The sequence below is a fragment of the Pseudoliparis swirei genome, chromosome 12 (assembly GCF_029220125.1).
Source record: "Pseudoliparis swirei isolate HS2019 ecotype Mariana Trench chromosome 12, NWPU_hadal_v1, whole genome shotgun sequence".
NCBI lineage: Eukaryota > Metazoa > Chordata > Actinopteri > Perciformes > Liparidae > Pseudoliparis > Pseudoliparis swirei.
This window is the reverse complement of record NC_079399.1, coordinates 195,276-209,216: the sequence shown is the minus strand read 5'-3', so window position 1 is coordinate 209,216 and position 13,941 is coordinate 195,276. Positions and strand designations below refer to the sequence as shown.

At 45.8% G+C, this 13,941-nt stretch overlaps 1 protein-coding gene across 2 annotated transcripts in view; it reads right to left on the bottom strand.

Annotated features, from left to right (window-relative positions):
* Positions 1 to 13,941, bottom strand: part of ptchd4 (patched domain containing 4) — a 58,524-nt gene that overhangs the window by 26,042 nt on the left and 18,541 nt on the right. The window lies entirely within an intron of this gene.

Sequence of the window (13,941 nt, the reverse complement as noted above, 5' to 3'; positions counted from 1 at the left end):
GAGTTTACTTCACTCTGACTGGAGAGTTATTGTCTGTAAGTGCCAACACATTTCCACCAGTTGGTCAGTCATACTGACCTTACTTGGAAGTGGCTTTCAGCTGGCCGCTCGCCACACAGGCGTGACGAAAGAGGTGCAGACAAGGATGGATGTGCTGGTGGTTTAAAAACGCCCACCCACCTTTGTGGTGATGGAGCCCGTTGTGCACACTTTCAGTGCTAGTGCCTTGAGACAATACTGTGTTGGAGGTCTGTGGTGTTTTATTTAGACTTCACAGGTATTCCAAGTGATACGTACAGGTCTGAAATCAACCAATCAAATGTACCCCAGGTTAAAGGTTTGATCAATGAGAAATAATGCATATAAGGATACGCTTGTAGTGAATGGGATATCATAATTCACCCTTGTTCCTAGTGTAGTTCTTGACAGTTATTAATGTAATGAGTCACACACATCAGTGTGACTGTTCCGGGATCACGGTCCCTTTAAGAGTTGTGTTGCTGTTGGTGACGTCGAGCCCCATGCGGGTTTGGTATCTGGGCAGCGCCATATTGTGTTCATTCGTTTTTGTTATACGAAATAAACGAGACACACACTTGTGTGCTCAACTTGAGGAATTGTGTTTTGCGTTTTAATGCAACTTCCACACTGGTGACCCCGACGCCTGTTTGCTGGACGTATTCGCAAACACGACTCGACCATGGCCGCGAACGCTGTTACCCTCAAACTCCCTGAATTCTGGGAATCTTCAGCGTCGTCATGGTTTGCTCAGACGGAAGCGCAGTTCACGCTGCGAGACATTACCACGGATACAACACAATACTACTACGTTGTGTCAGCTCTCGGTAACTCAACGGCGACCCGAGTGGTGAGTCTCCTGAAGCATCCTCCAGCTACGGAGAAATATGCGGCGCTCAAAGCCCACCTGCTAAAGACTTTTGAACTGTCTGACGCTGAGAGAGCTAGCAGGCTGTTCTCCCTCCAAGGGCTAGGTGACAGCAAACCCTCCGAGCTCATGGACCGTATGCTAGATCTCCTGGGTGAGCACAGACCCGATTTTCTTTTCACCCACCTTTTCCTGCGTCAGCTGCCTTCCCAAGTCAGAGCTGCACTGGCCAACACCACCATCACTGATTGTCGAACACTGGCTGAAGAGGCTGATAAATTTTTCCTGGCAAGTCAAGAGCACTTTGTCATGGCCGCGTTTCTCCCCACGCACGGCCCTCCGGTGACAATGGCGGATTCCACACTTGTCGCAGCAACCTCTTCTCGTCGGCAGCAGTCTTCCTACCCACAGCAGTCTTTTCAGGCTTGTGCTTCTATCACGAGAAGTTTGGACCGAAGGCTCTTAAATGCCGCTCGCCATGCAGCTTCGGCGGGTTGGGAAACGCCAGGGCCGGCGCTCAGTAGTGGCCATGAGCGTCGGCCGCATAGGCAAGCTGCTTTTTATCCGTGACAGCATCTCCGGACGACGTTTCCTTTGCGACACGGGTGCACAGAGGAGCGTCCTGCCTGCATCCCGTTTGGACATGGCGACCGACAGCCATGGCCCCCCGATGGAAGCGGCTAATGGGACCCCCATCCGCACGTATGGAATAAGGTACATTGACTTGTGTTTCGAAGGGCGTCGATTTGGCTGGGATTATGTAACGGCAAAAATCGCCGTTCCCCTCCTTGGCGCTGATTTTTTGTGTGCGCATGGACTGTTGGTGGATGTTAAGAACCGCCGTTTGATCGACGCTGTCACGTTCTGCTCGTATACGTGCACGCTCAGCGGTGCTGACTCCATACGACTGTCTAGCATGCTCTCACCATCCGATGACTTCCACCGTTTACTGGCTAGTTTTCCAGCACTCACTCAGCCCACTTTCTCTGCGTCGGCCGTGAAGCATGGTGTGGAGCACCATATCGCCACTACTGGTCCACCCGTCTACGCCCGTGCTCGGCGCCTCGACCCGACCAAGCTTGCCGTGGCTAAGGCTGAGTTTTCCAACATGGAACGCCTCGGCATAGTCCGCCGATCCGACAGCCCGTGGGCGTCACCCTTCACATCGTCCCCAAATCTGGTGGCGGCTGGCGCCCATGTGGCGACTACCGGAGGCTTAATGAGGCAACGACACCTGACCGATACCCAGTCCCGAACATACAGGATTTTTCAGCACACCTGGCCGGCATGGTGATTTTTTCTAAAGTGGACCTCGTCCGGGGCTATCATCAGGTGCCCATGCACTCACTGGACATTTCAAAAACAGCAGTGATTACGCCGTTTGGTCTTTTTGAGTTCTTAAGGATGCCGTTCGGCCTTAAAAACTCAGTCCAATCTTTCCAGCGCCTCATGGACTCTGTTTTACGGGACCTGCCTTTTCTTTTTGTGTATTTGGACGACATTCTGGTAGCGAGCACGTCCAAATCTCAGCACCTGTCGCACCTCCGAACACTTTTCGAGCGGCTCAACCAACATGGCCTGATTGTTAACCCTGCCAAATGCCAGTTTGGTCTCTCCACCATCGACTTCCTGGGACACAGAGTCACCAAGGACGGTGCAGTCCCTCTCCCATCAAAGGTGGAGGCGGTCACACAGTTTCCACGCCCGCTCACCGTGAAAGCCCTGCAGGAGTTCCTCGGCATGGTAAACTTTTACCACCGTTTCATCCCTCGAGCCGCTCAGCTCATGCAGCCCTTGCACGAGGCCTTGAAAGGTAAACCCACGCATGCTGTGGAATGGACTGAGGGCAGGGACAAGGCTTTTGCTGACACTAAGGCAGCCCTGGCGCAGGCCACCATGCTGGCACATCCTTCAGCCACAGCCTCCATCGCCATCACCTCGGACGCCTCTGACTATGCTGTCGGTGCTGTCTACGAGCAGTGGGTAGACGGGGCCTGGCAGCCGCTTGCCTTCTTCAGCCGCCAGCTGCGCGCTAACGAGCGTAAGTACAGCACTTTCGACCGGGAGCTGCTGGGTCTCTGCCTCGCCATCAGACATTTTCGTTTCCTGCTGGAAGGTCGACACTTCACCGCCTTTGTCGACCACAAGCCGCTGGTGTTTGCCATGGCCAAGGTGGCCGAGCCGTGGTCTGCCCGCCAGCAACGTCATCTGTCCTACATTTCCGAGTTCACCACGGATTTACAGCACGTGGCTGGTAAGGACAACCAGGTGGCGGACTGCCTGTCACGGGCGGTGGCAGGGGCAGTCCATCTTGGTTTGGATTACAGCCACATGGCAGCGGACCAGACCACAGACCCAGACGTGCACATCCTGAAGACCTCGACTACAGGTCTGAAAATAGAGGATGTGTTTTTTGGAGAAACCGGCACCACGCTCATGTGTGACGTCTCCACAGGCAGTCCTCGACCGATCGTTCCCACAGGGTGGAGACGACGCGTCTTTGATGCCATCCACGGTCTCTCCCACCCTGGTTCGAAAGCGTCACAGAGGCTGGTGGCGGCGAAGTTTGTTTGGCGCGGCCTCAAAAAAGACATAAGTAACTGGGCTACCACTTGCCTTGAGTGCCAAAGGGCCAAAATACACCGCCACACTAAAGCCCCGCTAGAGTTGTTCCCGGTGCCAGAGAGGCGTTTTGACCATGTTAACGTGGATCTGGTTGGCCCTCTGCCCTCCTCTCAGGGTTTCACCTACCTGTTGACAATGGTTAACAGGACCACCCGTTGGCCCGAGGCTGTGCCACTGACATCGTTGGCATCTGTCGAGATGACACGGGCATTTATCGGCACCTGGGCTGCCCGTTTCGGCACCCCTTCGGACATATCCTCTGACAGGGGCGCGCAGTTCACGTCTGAGCTGTGGAACGCGGTGGCCCAGAGCCTCGGAGCGAAACTCCACCGCACGACCGCATACCACCCGCAGGCTAACGGACTATGTGAGCGGTTTCACAGGTTAATGAAAGCTTCTCTTCGTGCCGGCCTCAAAGACAGCAACTGGGTCAACAAGCTCCCGTGGGTGATGCTCGGCATCAGGACTGCACCGAAGGAAGACCTACAGTCCTCATCCGCGGAGCTCGTCTATGGTCAGCCACTGCGGGTTCCAGGGGATTTTGTTCCCGCCTCCACCGTTCCCTGGTCTGCCACTCTCCAGCGGGCCGCGCTACTGGACAATGCGAGGTTTTTCGCACCGGTCCCTACTTCCCATCACGGCCTCCCTCAGTCGCACATCCCCGCTGGGCTTCAGACGGCTGAATACGTTTTTATTCGCCACAATGCTCTCAGGGGACCGCTACGCCCACACTACGAGGGCCCGTTAAGGGTTTTGGAGATGGGAGACAAACATTTGATGGTGGACATGGGTGGTAAACCGGAGCGACTCTCCATTGACCGCCTCAAACCAGCTCATTTGGACGTTGCTAGGCCCATTGAATTAGCCCAGCCCCCACGACGCGGGCGTCCTCCAGCTTTGCACCCACCCCCCGCTCCCCTCCCTCCCAAAACTCCCACACTCCAGGCCCCACACCCATGTCATGGTGGTACACCTGCCACAGTAGTGTCTCCTCGACCCCCTGTAAAGCACAGCCGTGCTGGCCGGTTACTACGACCACCTCGCCGATTATCTTTTTCTTATTTGGTGAATTCTGGGGGGACGTGTGTAGTGAATGGGATATCATAATTCACCCTTGTTCCTGGTGTAGTTCTTTACACAGTTATTAATGTAATGAGTCATACACATCAGTGTGACTGTTCCGGGATCACGGTCCCTTTAAGAGTTGTGTTGCTGTTGGTGACGTCGAGCCCCATGTGGGTTTGGTATCTGGGCAGCGCCATATTGTGTTCATTCGTTTTTGTTATACAAAATAAACGAGACACACACTTGTGTGCTCAACTTGAGGAAATGTGTTTTGCGTTTTAATGCAACTTCCACACACTCATATTTTATACAAATACAGATTGTAAAAGTTATAATTTTATCCCACAGCAAATTTGAATAAAAAAAAACACAGTAGTGAGCCTTTAATTTGAAATATTCTAAGTATTTAATGTCAGATAAGCCAAATGATCCTTCGCTATGCCACGCCTACTGCTGCAGAGCTACCATGGAGCCCATACTGTCACAAACTGCATTCCCTCATTTTTTAATAACAATGAAAAGGCAATTTCAGAGAGAAACAGACAGAATAATATGTGTTTGAAAGATAGATCCAGGATGTCAAAGTGATTCAACAACAGAAACAGGTTTTAAAAGATAAAGATTGACGTTAAAGCCTACCGATGCCAGTGGAACAGTGAACCACCACATCACCTGGTAATGACGAAGGAACAACACTGTTCTTGACAAGCAGGCGTCACAACCTGGCTTAAAGTATGTGACAGAAGAGGGAGAGCACACTTAGTCTGACTGGAAAGGATGCACATGAAAGGATATTAAATGAAGTAACTTGACATATGACACATGATCTCGCAAGAGAAAAGAGGTCTACTTTATAGCCTCCAGAGCCAAATATGGCTTAGATGCGCTGCATTGGTGATGAGGTCTAAGCTCCACCCATTGATTGCCTGAAGCAAAGGTAAAAACTCGGCCAACAACAAGGACAAGGTAGGGCCAACCCCGAGGCATTCATAGTTACAATCCAGCGTAGTCTCCAGGATCATTAATAGTCACAAAATGTAATTTAGTGTTTGTGTTTAGGGTTGTCCTTTTCATGACCCTCGGAACAATATTACCTTATTGGCTGCAAATCCACAAAAACAGCCTTAAAATGATGAAAAAAATCTGAAGATAGCTGTCGGGCCTTGCAGAGCTGGCCGAGAGACTACGGTACGATTAGCCGATCTTAGTACGAGGGCGGGACTTAGCGAAGAGTCAATTCCAGGCAGACGAACCAGTTGAAAACACACACACACACACAGAGGAAGAGCAACTTCAGTCTTTGCTGAGAAACACTATATTTACATTGCAAACAGTTCTTTGCTGCTATATCGATGCTCTGAATATCGAATTTAGCACCTCTAATATTTGCTTGGGATTCTGTTAAAGGTTTACTGTGAACCACAGATCGAGGAGCAGTGTTAGCGGGAACAAAGCAGGGAGTCAGGGAAATAAAAGCTTCTTTTCCGAGGTTCTAAAGCACAAATAAACACACTCACAGCTCCACACAATGCCGTAGCAAGGTGCTGGGTTTAGAATAAATGCAGCCGAAGTGCAAGCTTTCCTCGCCAGGTACAAAGTGGGAATGAGACCGAGCTTCAGACCCTGCTGATGAGCTGGGAGTTAAAACTCCCAAACGGCTCTTGAATGACGCCCCCAGAAACGTCCCGAACAAAGCAACATGATAAGAAAAGGGACAATCATGTAGCAATAAGGCATTTTAAACTTTTAGGACATTTTAAGACACTGTGGCAGTTTTATGTTTTTTATACAAGCCCACGCCTTTACCATCGCAATCATATGAAAGATTCAATGATAACACTCTTCCATTTATACACAGAGGGGCTTTAAATATCACTCTATGTTCCCAAGCGTCTCAGAGGACATGAAGGGAGCCAGAACAAGCTAAAAGGCCACGGGGGACTCAATTCAGATAAGATAATGAGGACGACAGCTCAAGTGAATCATGGGATTGTGGAAAATGACTATGTGTATCTCTGCTTCAGCAAAGGTACTTGTTTGCACTGGGGCCAACAGATATTAGTAGCTGGGGGCTAAGACATTAGCACGAGGATAACGTAGTGAAGTTGAAACAAATTCTTCCATAAAAAAAGACAGAAGAAAAGTCCTTATAGTATGTGAGAAGAAACAGTGAAGTACTGGGCAGATGACTAACGCCTCATGATGCCGTCGTATCACAACAACTAAATGAGTAATGACACTTACAGCAGAGTGCTGTAGCGAGTGTCACATTGCTAGACATGATACAGCCTCTTTGTGTCTACCACAGGAGACAGAGAGATCGAGAAGCAGATTGAGAAAGAAACAGAGTTTTTTTTAAAAATTCTTTTGGGAGTTTTTCCTGATCTGATGTGAGTTCCTGGGATTTTGCTATACAAAATAAACTGAATTTAATAACTCAATGTCCTGACGTGCTGGAATTTATGAAGCACGCACAAAAACGATAATTAACGAGCGTTATAGAGTCTCTGCATTCCCATAGTTGTTTTAATGCAGACGTTTTGTTGCCTAAGCCTTACTACGTATTTTTCGATATTCCCCAAAACCTAACCCTGCCTATCTCTGTTATTTGTCCCTGAAGGTGTCAAAGTGGTTGCGGCAGTGTGCCGGATGCAGAGCACCTGGTCCTGGAGCTCCATGGTAATAAGAAACCCACCCCAGCGTGGCTCCGGTCCCTCCCGCTCACCTGGACTCATCCCTGGCAGCGTCTGCCCGGTTGTGTCTTGGTTTGGTCTTCTTGTGTTTTCACCTCACACTTCATCATGCTCACGCATTCATGTTTACATTACTGAAGTTACTCATCGACAGACTTCACATTTGTAGCTATTTCTTCACTATTTCTTTCTTTCTTTAATTCACCATCATCCATTGTTCCCTTTTTTGCATATTGGTCAGGAGCCAGGTGATGACAAATCGTACAATCTATACACAACTGGGACTGGAAGGACACTGGATATAGTTAACACCTTTTGCCGGTGCACCTCTGTCTGGCAGTGTTAGAGTGGGCATGTAAGCCCTTTTACTGTAATTGATCTCTCTGGAGCAGAGGCTGCATTTAGCATACCCTGCTTTATCAATTTTTATGAAAGACTGGGAGGGTGGGAAGCTGTACAGCACTCCTTTCACGTCGGCTCTGACCTCCACCTTCAGCCAGGCCAGCTCCACTTGCATCTCAGCTCTTTGTCAGTTACTTTCCTTATTTCGGATTCCTAAAGTGGCCCAGAGCGACCAAGGGTCTAATTTCTAATCCCATATGTTTAGGCAGGTGTTAAAGTTGTTGCGCATTAAACAGAACTAATCATCGGCTTATCATGCACGAAGCCAAAGAACCGTGGTCTGTGCGCGGTGCCTTGGCCAGTGTAAAGAGACACATGATGCTGAGGACGACGATGTTTTAGAGAGATGGCTGTGTTGATACTGAGTTGCCAGTGAGACGAGTTGACTGTGATGGATTTAAATAGTGTTTATTTGTAGCTGGAAGTATGGCACAGGAAAAACTTCTCATACTCATCCACACTGAAAACTGCCATGACTCACTTCCACCTGCAGGGACACCAACGTCATGTAATGTAATGTAAAGAAAAAGGACTGAAAAAATCATGATAGAAAGAATAAAAACTTTATACATCATAAAATCATATAATAATGTTTCACCGCATCGTTTCCATTAAAGCTACTGATTACATTTCAGCAGGGGACGCCACACTGCCATTACTTCTTGGGTATCGGGATCCATTTCACTCCTCAGCATCTGCCCTGATGTGGCTTTGATATAGTGATACAACCCTGTCTCACAAAAATTACGTTCCCCCAGACCTAAAATACAATTTGCAGTTACGTTTGACTGAAACGTATTTCTCTCCAAATTACGTTTAAGTGAAACGTATTTCTCCAGATTACGTTTGCATTTGACGTATTATAATTACAAATACGTCTCTGATCAACGTATCTTTGCCGTTTGTTCTCTCTCTTTTCTACAATGCTGTTATGAATTGTAAAAAGCGTCCTCTAGTCTTATTTATTATTATTGTATCTGTTGTTTCACCTACGTATTCTGACAACAATAAGCGTTGTAACGGATCATATGAATTGGCGTGAAGACTTACTGCTGGTGACTCTCCTTTATTTTCTTTTTTTAGGTGACAATACATTAATTAAAACTCGTACACTATCACCACCTCATCACCACCGTAACAGAGTTAGTCCCATACGGGTCAAATCAACTATTAAACTTGTTATAAAATGCGCATCTGTCCGTAATCTATACCATAAAGTTCGCATTTTAACCTAAAAAAAAGTGCGTTTCCTTTTAACCTTTCAAAATAAAAGTCCGATTTATCTGTTAAGCGGAAGTAGTATAAAACGTCTATATTTATTCAAACAATACAATATAAAAGGCATACATACATCAAAATCAATAAGGAAAATGCCAAACAGTCAAACAACTCAAAACAATAAACCCTTCATGGCGTTATTTACAGGCGTTTTTACTTCTCATCAAACAAAAAGAGCAGGGACCCGGAAAAATCTGGGAAATAATTTGGGAATTGTTAATAAAACATGATTTACCCTTCAACTTCCACTGATATGCATGCAAACTAATACATCGTTTCACACACACACACACACACACACACACACACACACACACACACACACACACACACACACACTGACAGAAACACATAGACACTCATATACGTACACACACAGGCAGAGACACACACATACTCACACACAGACACACACTCTCATACGCACACACTCTTACACACGCACACACTCTTACGCACACACACACACACACAGAATGACAGACACACACTCAGACACACATACAGACACTCACATACATACACACACAGGCAGAGACACACACACACACCCACACACATACATTTACACATGCACACACACGCATACTCTGCAGACTGACCCTTGACCTCCCAATTGTCTCTCAGATATAACCCTCCTGCTTTATATTTAATATATTATATTTACCTAAATATAAGACTTTGAGGTCATGAGGGGAATCCCCTCCAAAACTTTCATAAGAGAAAATTGTCACCGTGCCAATAACCCTTGTACGATCCTTAAAACCAGTCTTTTAGTACATTTTTTATACTTTCAATCAACTTAAAGATCTGCATTCTTTTCAGATTCAAAGAGGGGCCTCTGAATATGAATACCCTACAGGTTTGGACCGATAGCTCTGAGTTAAGGGCCCCAAAAACAGGTCCAAAGGGTCAAATTGGGTAAACATGTCAGAGCTTAGCTTTCTTTTCCAGGTTGTAGCCACTCCCAAATGGGGTAGAATACAATTGAAATTGTTCATATAGTACAAACATTTAAGGAGTTGTTAACCTTTGAAGGAAGGAATTTTGTTTTTTCCGGGTTTTTAACCCCTTCCCAAGCAGGGATGCTAAGTGCTATATGTTGCCAGCCTACATGGTTGGGCCCCATTTGGGAGGGGCTACAACCTGCAAAAGAAAGCTAAGCTCTGACATGTTTAGAAGAAAAAAGCTAAAATCAGCCCAAACTCACAACAGGGTCTCAGATTTGTTAAACCACACACCCTCTTCAAGTCCTGGATTTCAGACAGCCAATTAACTCTTGTGGGTGTTTCGGAGGAAATTTCACCCCATCACCTCATTGTAGGCTCTGTCCTGAGTGTCTGTGTTCAATTTGGGATTTCCAGGACGAATATTTAGGAGATTATGGCCATTTTTGCACTTGTCAAAAAATATGCAAATTTAAGAGAATAAGGCCCAATTTGACCCTTTGGACTTGTTTTTGGGGCCCTTAGCTCAGAGCTATCGGTCCAAACCTGTAGGGTATTCATATTCAGATGCCCTTCTTTGAATTTGAAAAGAATCCTGATCTTTAAGTTGATTGAATGTATGAAAAATTAACTAAAAGACTGGTTTTAAGGATCGTACAAGGGTTATTGGCACGGTGACAATTTTCTCTTGTGAAAGTTTTGGAGGGGATTCCCCCCGTGACATCAAAGTCTTATATTTAGGTAAATATAATATATTAAATATAAAGCAGTAGGGTTATATCTGAGAGACAATTGGGAGGTCAAGGGTCAGTCTGCAGAGAATGCGTGTGTGTGCATGTGTATTTGTGTGTGTGTGGGTGTGTGTGTGATTCTGCCTGTGTTTGTATGTATGTGAGTGTCTGTATGTGTGTGTCTGTGTGTGAGAGTGTGTGTCTGTGTGTGTGTGTGTGTCTGTCATTCTGTGTGTGTGTGTGTGTGTGTGTCTGTCTGTGTGTGTAAGTGTGTGTGCGTATGAGAGTGTGTGCGTATGAGAGTGTGTGTCTGTGTGTGTGAGTATGTGTGTGTCTCTGCCTGTGTGTGTGTGTACGTATGAGTGTCTATGTGTTTCTGTCAGTGTGTGTGTGTGTGTGTGTGTGTGTGTGTGTGTGTGTGTGTGTGTGTGTGTGTGTGTGTGTGTGTGTGAAATGATGTCTTAGTTTGCATGCATATCAGTGGAAGTTGAAGGGTAAATTATGTTTTATTAACAATTCCCAAATTATTTCCCAGATTTTTCCGGGTCCCTGCTCTTTTTGTTTGATGAGAAGTAAAACGCCTGTAAATAACGCCATGAAGGGTTTATTGTTTTGAGTTGTTTGACTGTTTAGCATTTTCCTTATTGATTTTGATGTGTATGCCTTTTATATTGTATTGTTTGAATAAATATAGACGTTTTATACTACTTCCGCTGAACAGATAAATCGGACTTTTATTTTGAAAGGTTAAAAGGAAGCGCACTTTTTTTTTAGGTTAAAATGCGAACTTTATGGTATAGTTTATGGACAGATGCGCATTTTATAACAAGTTTAATAGTTGATTTTACCCGTATGGGACAACTCTGTTAAGGTGGTGATGAGGTGGTGATAGTGTACGAGTTTTAATTAATGTATTGTCACCTAAAAAAAGAAAATAAAGGAGAGTCACCAGCAGTAAATCTTCACGCCAATTCATATGATCCGTTACAACGCCTATTGCTGTCAGAATACGCAGGCGAAACAACAGATACAATAATAATAAATAAGACTAGAGGACGCTTTTTACAATTCATAACAGCATTGTAGAAAAGAGAGATAGGCCTAACAAACGGCAAAGATACGTTGATCAGAGACGTATTTGTAATTATAATACGTCAAATGCAAACGTAATCTGGAGAGAAATACGTTTCAGTCAAACGTAACTGCAAATTGCATTTTAGGTCTGGGGGAACGTAATTTTTGTGATACAGGGTTGAGTGATAGGGGTGTGTCTCAGTCAAGACCTCCCAAAGAGGAGGGTGGACATCTGCTGCCTCTGGGGTCCTGTCACATGAAATTAGAGCCTTAATCAAGTCCTCTCCATCTTATGTGCCTCCCCCCGTTCTGTGATTTTGTTGTCTCTCTCCCCCTCTCCTACACTTCTTCCCCCCTGTATCTGTCTCTCTCCGTTCCCTCTTCCTCTGCACCCTTCCTCAATCCTTTACACCACACATGTTTTTTCTTTCTTTCCTCCTCACTTGTTTCACCTTTCCTCTCCTTTGTGGCATCTCTCACAACTCCGCTCCCTCATCGCACCTCCCCTCCCTCTCCTCCTCTGCCTTTAGGTCACAAGGAGCGTATCCAGCCTCCTGTTCCCGAGTCTTACTTAAACGTCCGTTATGTCAGCCGGCCCGCAGCAGAGCTGCACCAAGGCCCCAAGGAAGCAGTGACTTTAGGAGAGGAAATTCAAGAAATACTGTAGTTTAAATGAACAGGATGTCTGGAGAAGGGTACCGGAAAAAAGGAAGGGAGTCCACACAATCTTATTCTGTTGAATATCCTTTTCTAAATTGTGAAAAGCACAATGGACTTAATGGTTTGTTGACAAGAACAAATAATTCAACATAATGCTGGCCGACTGATGTAGCTGAGAGGCTGTGTTCTTATTGTCATGTTGATCCCATAGGGCAACCTGATACAACATGGTATATTTTATTCTGTAAATGAATTCCCTTTTTGCAGCTTTGCCTACCCAAACAGCCCATGCATCGACTGTACAGCTGGTAAGTCGGGGGTGTAAGACTAACAGGAGTACCATTAGGAGAGGACCAGATTTGGCAACATCAAACTAGAATCAGAAACACAGATCTGAACCCAAATCTCCCATTAAATCGGAAAAGAATCACCAAAAACGGATCCGTGTCGATGTGTGCCACCCGCCCCTCATCTGCTTAGAGACGTCTCCCGCCTTGAATGATGTCAGGCGGTTGAATGGTCGTTATCAGCGGTTACCAGCTGCATAGATAAGGGTTGGAAAGGGGTCTGCTATGCCTATTAGAGGGTACAGAAGGCTGTTATCTTGTATTCACATAGATGATGACCAATACGAAGAGAGAGAACGACGTCGACATTAAGTGGCCGTAGTAGCAAAGGAGGATGGAAGGGTCAAACAATGGAGGACTTTAATCTGGGTGACGACCGCTGTTTGCGTCCCATGTGAAACCACAAGTCAACATGGGAGTCTGAATTATAAATATATATCCAAATTTGAAACATGAAATAAATCTTTCTGAATGTGCAATGAATTCCAGTGGTGACTCCTTATTTAGCGACCAGGTATAGACCCGTCTTTGGTGGGAAAACCTTGATATAGACCTGTATTAGGTGGCGAAACCTACATATAGCCCCGTGTTTGGTGGAGAAACCTAGATATAGACCAGTATTTGGTGGAGAAACCTAGATATAGACCCGTATTTGTTGGAGAAACCTAGATATTTAGCCGTATTTGGAGGTCAAACCTAGATATAGACCTGTATTTGGTCGAGAAAACTAGATATAGACACGTATTTGGTGAAGAAACCTAGATATAGACATGTATTTGGTGGAGAAACCTAGATATAGACCTGTATTTGGTCGAGAAAACTAGATATAGACACGTATTTGGTGAAGAAACCTAGATATAGACACATATTTGTTGGAGAAACCTAGATATAGACCTGTATTTGGACAAGAAAACTAGATATAGACACGTATTTGGTGAAGAAACCTAGATATAGACACATATTTGTTGGAGAAACCTAGATATAGACCTGTATTTGGTCGAGAAAACTAGATATAGACACGTATTTGGTGAAGAAACCTAGATATAGACACATATTTGATGGAGAAACCTAGATACATACCTGTATTTGGTGGAGAAACCTAGATATAGACCTGTATTTGGTGGAGAAACCTGTAGACCCGTATTTGGAGGACAAACCTAGATATAGACCCGTATTTGTTGGAGAAACCTAGATATAAACACAGATTTGTTGGAGAAACCTATATATAGACCC